At 50.9% G+C, this 10,903-nt stretch overlaps 1 long non-coding RNA gene across 2 annotated transcripts in view; it reads right to left on the bottom strand.

The window, feature by feature from the left end:
* LOC103692514 (uncharacterized) overlaps positions 1 to 10,903 on the bottom strand; it is a 40,088-nt gene that overhangs the window by 17,356 nt on the left and 11,829 nt on the right. Inside the window, exons 1-2 of one of the 2 annotated variants that reach the window (XR_015620535.1) lie at positions 7,289 to 7,440; positions 6,412 to 6,679 (exon numbers count right to left, since the gene is read on the bottom strand). This is a non-coding gene — a long non-coding RNA (uncharacterized LOC103692514). Of the gene's footprint in view, positions 1 to 6,411; positions 6,680 to 7,288; positions 7,441 to 10,903 lie in introns of those variants that run through there. The other variant, XR_015620536.1, reaches the window with a different exon arrangement.

Below are 10,903 nucleotides of genomic sequence, written 5' to 3'. Positions count from 1 at the left end.
TTCAGGGAATGAGAAGCCTACTGGGGGCTAACCCACACCCAGACTATGTGCTTCTAGATCATTCCACAGATATAAGTTAATTTACGTGCATTTGAGGAGAAGTAGAAGTGTTCGCCTTGGTACAATAATTAGGCCTATGAGAATGTTGTCTGGGTGCATTTCTAGGAGCTTTGGAGAGGAGGGAAGGGAGGGAAGGAGGGAGGGTGAGAGAGTGAGGCGGGGGGATGACAGAGGCAGGGGAGGCTTGCCCCCAGCCCCACCCTAATTCAGTGTGGGACGATGTGGCTTATGAGTATCTTCAAAAGAATGAAATGCTGCTGTACTGGGGTTTCTCTAAAGTCCTAGGGGCTGAACCCAGGGCCTTGTATATGATGCCAGGCAAGCGTTCTGCTCTGGCAATGAGCTTACAACTCATGTGGAGAGACAGTCTCCAGCTATAGCTGGAATTAGTTACACACTCCAGCATGACCTTGGATGATGGGCATGGCGGCTTACATCATCGCTGGGAGAAAAGGTGGGTGTCTGCCTTGTCTACATTGAGAGTTCTAGGCGACCCAGGGCTACAGAGAGAGATGACATCGACATCATCATCACCACCACCACCACCACCGCCACCACCACCATCACCAAAAGGAAAGAAAAAAGGATGACCTATGGGATTACATCCCCAGGTCCTAAATGGTTTTTGAGGGACAGCAAAGTCTTTAGCAGATGTCAAAGTAGGGGCTCCCACAGGAGAGCTGGGGCTCACACCTAAAATTAAAACAGACGGGACCAAATACAGAGGAACCTGATCCTCGAACGGCTACTGAATCTGGGTTCTAGCCCTGAGGGGGGCCTTCTGTCCAGAGCACAGAGAGCACCAGGAGGGAGCCAACTGGACTCTCAGGACATCCTGAGCTGCTGCTGTCCTCCAGCAAGTTCTCAAGAACCGATCCTCTGACCAGGAAGATAATACGGACCTGTCTAATCCTAGCTACCCGGGACTCGGGCCAGAGGAGGGATGACTTAGGGAGACCCTGACTCGATGGTTAGAGCATGTGCAGAGCAAGCTCAGGGACTGGGGTTCGGATCTCTGAAACCCATATAAATATCAGGAGGACACGGCAGGACACCTGCAATTCCAGCTCAGAAGTAGAGACCAAGGTTCTCAACCTAGAGAAAGCCGGCTCTCAAGACTAACTGGATGATATCAGTGAGCTCTGAGGTTGATTGAGAATCCCTGCCTGTTGAGTATGATGGAAGAGCCATTGAGGATGGCTTCCACACGCATAGGCACCCGCGCATGCACATGCTCACACACATGTAAACATGTAACTACATACACATGCATGCATACAGAAAATAAAAACAAACGACTCCTCAGTGGTGGAGGGCTAGCCCAGCGTGTGGGGCCCTGACTCCTGGAATGGGAGCTTAGGGGTTTGTTCACTTGAGGTTGGGGTAGAAGCTTCTGCAGCTTCTGTGACTGTGGGGACCAGTGTGAACTCAGGATCCAGAACTCAGGATCACGGGTTGTGCCGATGGGATGGCAGTGAGCACAGCTGCCTTTACACGGTAGAGTGGGTGTGGCTGTCTTACCTGCTGTCATTCCTTGTCTGTCTTAATTGATAATGTCACAAGATGAGGTGACCATCTGAGGAAGCTCAACATTAAGATTAGGATCAAGCCTAGGAGGGAGCACGCCTTTAGTCCCAGCATTTGGGAGGCAGAGGCAGACGGATCTTAGTGAGGTCAAGGCCAGCCTGGTCTATTTCTAGGACAGCCAGGGCTACACAGGGAAACCGTGTCACAAAACATCAAAACAGGGGTTGGGGATTTAGCTCAGTGGTAGAGCGCTTGCCTAGCAAGCGCAAGGCCCTGAGTTCGGTCCCCAGCTCCGGAAAAAAAAAAAACAGTAAAAAAACATCAAAACAATGTTGGCATTGTCCAGGATGGAGATGGGAAGCTCCCTGGGGTGTGCTGGCTGATAGAGGGCTTCAGGCTCAAGGGAGAGGGAGAGGAGAGGATGGAGAGGACACTTAAAGACCCTCTCAGGACACTACAAGCTCACCTAGGTATGTGTGCACACATGTGCAAATACACAACACACATACCCACAAGAAATGAAACCAAAGCCATAACTTTAAAAAGGACAAAGTCGGGGTTGGGGATTTAGCTCAGTGGTAGAGCGCTTGCCTAGCAAGCACAAGGCCCTGGGTTCAGTTCCCCAGCTCCGGAAAAAAGAAAAAAGAAAAAGAAAAAAAAAAAAAAAAAAAAAAAAAAAAAGGACAAAGTCAAGACTAAGGATGAGTGTGGTTCAAACAGTCAACTAACACTGGGCTCCTAACACCACACACCCCCACTCCCAAACCCCCACCCCGACCACACACATGAATATACAAATACACATACACTACACACACACCACACACATACACCCATACACACATACCACACACACATGAATACATACACACTACATACACACATCCATACACACACATATACACACATACACCACATATGCACCCATAAACACACCCCCACACACATGAACACACACTACACACACACACACATACCACACACACTCTACACACATATACACCACACACACATACACATAGAGGAATACACACAAACACACACACTACATACATACACCCATACCCACACACATGAATACATTGATATATATACATTATACACACACCACACCCATATACATACCCACACACACACATGAACACACACACACACACACACACACACACACACACCTGCAAGACCTTTTGTATTTTTTTTATACCACCTCGGGGCTTTTAGTTTAAATATCTGCAGTACTAGGTCTAAAAAATATCAAAGCAGTAACTTTTAAGAAGGGGAAGAGAGAAACATTTGCAATGCAAATTAAAAAATCAAACAAAACCCACACCAAACCCACTGGATTCAGTGAGGACAGAATCCCCTATCCTAGGGGATGTGGGGAATAGGGACATAGACAAGAGCTTGTGGCTGATGTTCTGCACCCACCTGCCAGGCATCCTGCTTATAGCTGGTTTGGTTTTTTCAAGAGAGGGTTTCTCAGTTTGTATCTCTGACTTGTCCTGGAACACGCCCTGTAGACCAGGCTGGCCTTGAACTCACAGAGATCCATACACCACTACTGCCCGGTCTTTCTGACTAGTTACTTTATATAAGCGCCCAGTACACAGTGCATCTTGACAGAAGCCCAATGTATCTTCCCTCTCCTCTCCCTCTCCTGATTCAAGGTCTTGTTCTGTAGCCCGGTCTTGGCTCTGACTGTGATCCTCCAGTCCCAGGCGCCGGGGATTATGGGCATGGCCTACCTTACCCAGTTCATAAACCCAATTTCCTGACTGAGGAACCAAAGCCGAGAAGGTCAATTTCTACTTCCAGATTCATAAAGCTAATGACAGAGCTGGCTAAGACAGGACAGGTCCTTGAGCCTAAAGCCATGTCTAGACCTGAATGCTGGCCCTCCAAAGGGGTCCTAGAGTCCCTAGAAGAGGAGAAAACTGAGCTGTACTGGGTGCATAGGTGTCTGCTTGGTGACACCTCCCACTACTCAGTCGGTCTGCAGATCTGGGGAACCCTTCAGCCTGCATGGCTGGGCTGGGTTCTCTGGGAAGAGTGGGTCTTCTAGCCACAGCAGGCTACAATGTTGCAAGTTAATCTTGTCTATCTTTCCTTCTTTGTTACAGAGTGTCATGCAAAACCCCCTAGAGCCTCTCAGCTTCCTTGATATTTCTCAAATACATCAAAAGCTGGCATTTGCCTGTGCTGGCTCTTCTGTCTACAGAAAGTCCATCTTCCTCTGTCTGACTCACCCTCAGTGACTCTGCACATGGCAACCAGTGAAAAAATAGGTGGGCCCTGCCCGCCTATTTTCCCGTCTACTTCCTGATCTTTTAAGGTCAGAGGTCATATGCTCTATAACCACAGCGGCCTCTTTTCACCCTGGCATCCTGCTACACTTTCTAGGCCAGTCACAAGTCACAAGGGTAGTACAGAATGACACCAGCAGGGTACCATGTTACTGGGAGGCATGTCCTGGATGCTATGAGCAGATGATCCAAGGGCTTGTCTAGGTTTAGCATTTTTGCCGGTGATGTGTACCAAGGATCCAGGGTGAGTAGCAAAAATGTCCGAGTGGCTGCCAAGCCTGTTAGTCAAGGATCCTTGAGACTTAGAACAAAGCCAGACTGGCAGAGCAAGGGCGAACCTACCGGTCTGAAGGCTGGGGTTGCTCAGGGGAATGGCCAATTACTAACATACTTGGCATGTGATGTCAGTGGGTCCTGGGGTACCGGTTGATCCTGTCCCAAATAGCCCAGATGAACCTTCAAGGTTAACATTCAAGTGCACATACGTCCCTCTTCCCTAGCATAGCCGACATAACTGCACAGTACTCCAGCTCAAAGAACAGCCATTTGTCCCTGAGTTCTCTCAGAACTGCAGACGGAGGCAGGGCTGGCTACACGTAACACTGTGCCACTTTGTCCCTGGATGTGACATTTTATACAAGAGGCCCAGTCATGTCTAGATGCATAAGCCTAATCATAGGTTGTCAAGAGGCCACAGGTCCCAGGTCTCCGTAGAGCCCCGTCAGACATGGAGCTGGGGAGGGGGGGAGGCATAGCACTATGGGTAGCTAGATATGGGGGGGGCTTAAAGGCCACTTGGGATGAACCTCTCTTTCCTGTTTCCCTGGTAATGCTAACAAATGGAACCCTTCAAATCATCTCCTTAAGATTTAAAATATCGGGGCTGGGGATTTAGCTCAGTGGTAGAGCGCTTACCTAGGAAGCGCAAGGCTCTGGGTTCGGTCCCCAGCTCCGAAAAAAAGAACCAAAAAAAAAAAAAAAGATTTAAAATATCATATAAGGGTAGGGGAGTTGGGGTTGGGGATTTAGTTCAGTGGTAGAGAACTTGCCTAGCATGCACAAGGCCCTGGGTTCGGTCCCCAGCTCCGGAAAAAAAAAAAAAAGAGTAGGGGAGTCTTGGCTTTGTCAAGGCTCATTAAGGGATAGCTAATTCCTCCTGGTCAAAAGACTAGAATATAGGTTCCACCTCTGGCCAGGAGTGAAGATCTGACATCCTAAGCTACTCTAAAACGTCACACCCTATTGTCTCCTCCTTTTAAGCGTTAATCCAGTGAGGCCTGCCAATCACCCGGCCAGAAGTCTACCCATACCCCTCCCACATCCAGGAAACCCGACTCTCCTGAAGACAGGCCAAGAAGATGGGGAAATAATTATCCCCCTGATGAAATGATGCCCTTGTCTTTCCTGGAAGGGCCTCCCTCCAAACAGCCACTAGAGGTCAGGGCTTCGGAGCATGGCCCTACAGGGTCTGCCTGCTCTGAGTTCGGAGTCCTAACTCCGATCTCCTCCTTCTCAGGCACCTTTTCTTTTGGATACTGCCTATAGCCCACGCCCTCTTTCTCTGGCACCTTGGGCTTTCTCCGAAGTCTTCCACCCCTGCCATGCAGCTGCTTGCCCACCTTCATTGTAAATGACACGGCTTCCTCTTCTTCTCTCCCTTCTCCTCTTCCTGGGGCCCCTGGGCAACACATCCAGCCTGCCTGCCACGATATTTTCTCTCACATCCTAATAAACTTGTCCTTGAGCTGCCTTTCGAGTTAAAGGGAAAGCTTTCACACTAGCCTGGGGAAGGGGAGCACAAGGGACATGGCCCCTGCTGCCCTGGGAAGCGGCAGGGAGCACTCAACAATAAAGCTCTCTCAGGCTAGACAGAGCTCCTGCCAGCAGGGGCGCTCTCGCTCACGGACCGGGACTTGGGATGGAGGCGGAAACCCCTCTGCTCCAACATTAGAAGATGAATGTATGCGCAGGAGGCTGAGGCGGGAAAATGCCTTGAACTCAAGACTAGCTTGGCTAACACACTACTTTGTCACACACACACACACACACACACACACACACACACACACACACACACACACACACACACACTTTCAAACGGAGTACAGCTTTAGTGACCCAAGCACTTTTTTTCCTGCCTAATTTCTCAGTACAACTCTGGGTGACAGGGTCAGTGCCCCATTTATGGATGGGAAAGAGAACCTGGGAGTCATCAGCGTTAGCTCAACTTCCAGATTGGTGAGCCCAGCCCAAGGGCGTCAGAGCCTTTTTCACACCGACACTGATCAAAGAAGGAAAAAAAAAAAAGTAAGTCGGCCCAACCAAAACTCCCCCAAAGGAATCTTTCTTTTTCTCCAGAGATGATGCTATCAAAGGACATTTTGTTACTTCTTGGAAATTCTTCGCCTTCCTAGGGCTGCACAACCCAGCAGTTTTCTGTAATTATCAATGAAGTATTCGGCCTAGTTCCTGCCTCCTTCGCACACTTTCTCACAGACAAGAACACCGGCTCAGTGTTTACCTGAGCTCCGCGGCGAGCAGGTGCGCAGACCCCGGGCCCCTGTAGCCCCCGGCCTTGGCTTCCAGATTCTGGCAACGTCTCCCAAAGCCCCCAATCTGTGCAGTCACCGAGGGGAGCAGTCCTGTCTGAACAAGCCCAGGCAAGCCCAGGCAATAGCCACTGCTCGATTCTCCTCCAGGCTCCCAGGATGGAAGCCGCGTCTTTCCAGCCAGGCTTCATCGGAGTTGGGGGTCGCTTTAGATGGTCGGTGTGGCCACATCTCCGTCACCTGAAAAGAAAAAGTGGGTCAAGGTGGGCGAAAGGCCGAGCGCGCGAGGGCGGTGCCAGCGAGCACTGCGGGCGCCGGGGTCACGCTGGTCTATGCGTTGGCCAAGTGGGGGGGGGGGGGACGGGAGGGGGGAGGTGGCCAAACACCGTAAGGGGACCAAGCAGCCAGGCTGGGGTCCTATGGCGCGGGTTGCAGACAGTGGGTCCCGCACCTCCGCCCCTGCTCTGCTCCGGTCGGCTCTTCCCCTAGCGAGAGCTCAGAGTTTGCGCAGCGCCCTTTTCCTAGCTCGCTGCCCAGTTCCAGGGCGCACCACCCTAAGAATGATGTCGCATGCACCCGGGGCCATCGCTATCCTTCCGGAGACCCTTCGCCTCTCCGCGATGAGGCCAAAGCCCGAGTGGGCCTATAACAAGCAAACAGAAACCACGGAGACACTCTCCACAATACTAAGCCCTGGGAAGAAGTCAGAAAACTCTCACGTTCAGGTCACTTAAATATGGAAGCGAGTTCTCTGAGACATTGCCAGCTAAGAGTGTTTCGGGTGTCCCTCGTAGCCCCAGGTTTTCACAGTGCCACCCTGCCGTGGCACTGTGTCCTGTCCTCACTCACCGTTTCCCCAAGTTGTGGCGCTGCGGGATTTTGTGGCGACCCAGCTCGGTAGGTTTTAAAACTCCGTGAGCTGATCCCCGGAGTGAGGAAGACGTGCTGGGCGCATGGCGCTCTTGAGCTGGGAGCGCAGGGCAAGAGACCACGAGTGGGGCAGGGCTTTTGTACTAACTCAGACAGAAGTACGGAGCCGAGAGCTGCGGGGAGGAGTCTGGGCTGCGAGTCAGGCACGCGCCTCCCATTTCTCACGCCTTCTTCTCTATCCACTGCTTATGGCACAGGACCCCCTTGTGGGATAGCAGAGAGGCTCACTGTGGACAGCCCTGAAGACTTCCTTGCCCTGTGGTAAAGGGAACTCCACTTATCATCCTGTTCCCAGCCAGTATAGATCTTAGGCTCAGCCGGGATGTTCCAGAGACAAATTTCCCTCGGGTCCACTGTGCCCAGGTATTAAGGCACAGGCTCACCAAGGCTCCCGTTATAAAAATCTCTGCCCTGGGTGGTTAGCTCCATGACAGACTCACACTCATACACGTCATCCACAGCCCTCCACGCACTTGGAATTCACTCTTTCAGCAGGGCCCCGTGGTGAGCGTGGGCGCCAAGCACAACCCGGATACTGAAGCTGTCCCTGGTCTCGAGAACAAAGTTCTCTGAAGCGAGAGGGAGAAACCCCATTCCTCCTTCATGGAAGGAAAAGGGGTTCCTCTGAGGAAGAGAGAGGCAAACACTGCCCCAGCATGCAAGGACCCGTGAGCAGTGGCCACACGAGCTGTCCCCATTTTGCAGGAGGAGATGCTCTATGTCCTCTCTTTCCCCAGACTTCTAGTACCTGGGACATCTCAAGAAACCTACAGTGAGCCCAGATATGCAACGGCAATCAGCTCTACCAGGCAGACCCAGCCACTGAGGGAGGTAGAAATTCTACACCCTCATTGTCACCGCAGGAGCCCAATCTTTGAAGGTCTTCAAGGTCTCTATCAAAGGAGGCTGGTGGGCTCTGGAGGCTGCTCTCAGAAAGGTGTTTGTTCTTAAGACAGAGTTTCACTATGGAGTCCTGGCTGGCCTAGAACTCACTATGTAGACCAGGTTGACATCCAAGGCACAGAGAGCTGCCTGCCTCTGCCTCCTGAGTGCTGAGTTTAAAGGGGTGTGACACCACACAGAGATAGGGCGAGGTTTTGTGGACAGCCAACGTGGGGTCCCCTTCTAACTCACTGTGTGACCTTGGGCACTAATGAGTTCAAACACACACACACACACACACACACACACACACACACACACACACACACCCCTTTCCCCCATGGAGGCTCTTGTAACACTAGATAGATCCCCTGGAGATTTTCAAAGAATCTGTTTGAGATAACCCCTGGTCCTCTCTAATTCCCAGGTGACGACCAGTAAAGTAAAACTCGGCCCTTGTCACTTGTCACGGTGGGAAGAAAAACCGAATGAACACGTGTGCTCTGCGCTGGGGGTGGAGTGTCCTAAGGACTGCAGTTAAGTACCAGACACAGACGTTCCCATGCACCCACCTGTTCATCTATGTCACAAGCTTGAAGGACCGTCATTCTCTATTCCACAGGGACAGACCCATGGGAGCATTCGAATCTGGGTGTTCCATTCCCACTGGCTTTCCTGTATCCTACTTTTCTCTGAGAGCCACCAAACGCCTTGGTGTGGGCAGCTCACACGAGACAGACACACTGCATTGACACTAGATTCCACCAACTAGAAAACTAAAAATGCCTGATTCCTGCCCACTTTTCCATCCTCAGAGGCCCCCTTTTCTTCTTTATGATGTCACTGTATACAAATTCCCCCCCCCCCCGTATGGTGGGAAACAAACCTGGGGCCTTTTCACTGCTCACAAGTAAATCCCCAACCCTCTGCTTTGTTTCTTTCTTTTTTGTTTTGTTTTTGAGGCTAGGTAACACAAGCTAGCCTTAAACTCTGGCTCCTCCTGCCTCGGCTCCTCCTGCCTCAGCTCCCCGAAAGCTGCGATGGCAGGAATGTGCTTGGCTAAGAACTGCTTTTGCATAGCCTCTGTTCCCCCAGCTTGGTTCTACCTCTCCCTGGTGTTTGGCTTAGAATACAAATCAGCCCACGCTTGGAGCCCCACTGCCCATGCAGAGGTCTCTGGAGAGAGGGAATATCGGAGAAGCATCAACAATGTCAGCTGAGCCCCCAGCAGCAGCAGCCCTCGTCCCCAGACACAGCCGTCTTGTAGTGTCCTAGGACTCTTCAGCATCTCCTATATGGCTGCTGATGTCCAGAGGTGGTCAGGTCCCTGTTTTCTTTTCTCTCTAACCTGATCTATAAAGTGTTCCAGATGTTTCTAGATCTAAGTCATCCAGAGCGCCCCGAATCCAGGGAGTACTGACGTCTTGTCAAGATCTCTTGTATGTAGAGAAGGATCTTCTAAGGAGGCTGGGAATGTTCTAGAATTAAAGACCAGTGGTGTTCTCACGATGTGGTGATTTGTATATGTTATTACCCACTGTCTGGGGCATTTGAATGCTCGGTGGGCAGATGGTGGCCCAGTTTGGGAGGGGTTAGGAGATGTGGCCTTGTTGGAGTACTGAGTTACTTAGAGATGGGCTTTGAGAGTTTATAGAGCTTCAAGTTCCCTCCCTCTGCTTCCTGCTTACAATCTGAGATGTGAGCTCTTGGCTGTTCCTGTGCCCACACTCCCTGCTCCCACTCTCCTAGCTGCTGTGACAGTAGTAAACTGCTGTCCCCCTGGAACCATAAACCTTCCCTTCTATAGGTTGCCTTGGACTCAGGCGTTTTATAACAGTAAGCCAAAACTAAACCAAGACATTTGGTTTTGTGACTACCCTTGCCACAGTGTATCTGTTGATGTTAAGGCAAGTTCATCTCAGGAGGGAAAGGCCCTTGTGTGCAGGCGTGAGAGCCCCCAGGGCCTGTGGAAAGCCAGCACAGTTGTGTACATCTGTAATTCCTGTGCTGCTATTCAAGATGGGAGGCAGGCACAGGAGAAGCCCCTGCAAGTTCTTAAGCCAGCAGCAAAAACAAGAGACCCTGCTTCAGACGAAGAGGAAGTTGAGGACCTGAGGTTGTTATCTGACCTCAACACTTGTGCTATGGCATACACACACAGGGACACACACACAGTGACACACACACATACAGCGACATACACAGACACACAGAGACAGGCACTCAGAGAGACACAGAGAGACAGACACGTGTACACATACACAGTGACATACACACACATACACACAGTGACATACACACAGATACTCAGACGCACATAGAAAGACACACCCAGTGGCACACAAACACACACACACAGGACATACACAGACACAGACACAGACACACATAGAGAGACAGGCACATATAGAAAGACAGACACAGACACACATAGAGAGACACACACAGAGAGACACATATAGAGAGACAGACACACATACGCGCACACACAGTGACATACACACACACACAGAGTGACGCACACTCAAACACACACATAGGACACAGACACACAGACACTCAGACACACACATAGAGAGACAGACATGTAGAGACACACTCACAGAGGTAAACACACATATACAAACATACATATGCACACACGCATGCACA

This window comes from Rattus norvegicus, chromosome 5 (genome assembly GCF_021556685.1).
Source record: "Rattus norvegicus strain SHRSP/BbbUtx chromosome 5, alternate assembly SHRSP_T2T, whole genome shotgun sequence".
NCBI lineage: Eukaryota > Metazoa > Chordata > Mammalia > Rodentia > Muridae > Rattus > Rattus norvegicus.
The sequence above is the reverse complement of the archived record's forward strand: the minus strand, read 5'-3'. Positions and strand labels throughout refer to the sequence as shown.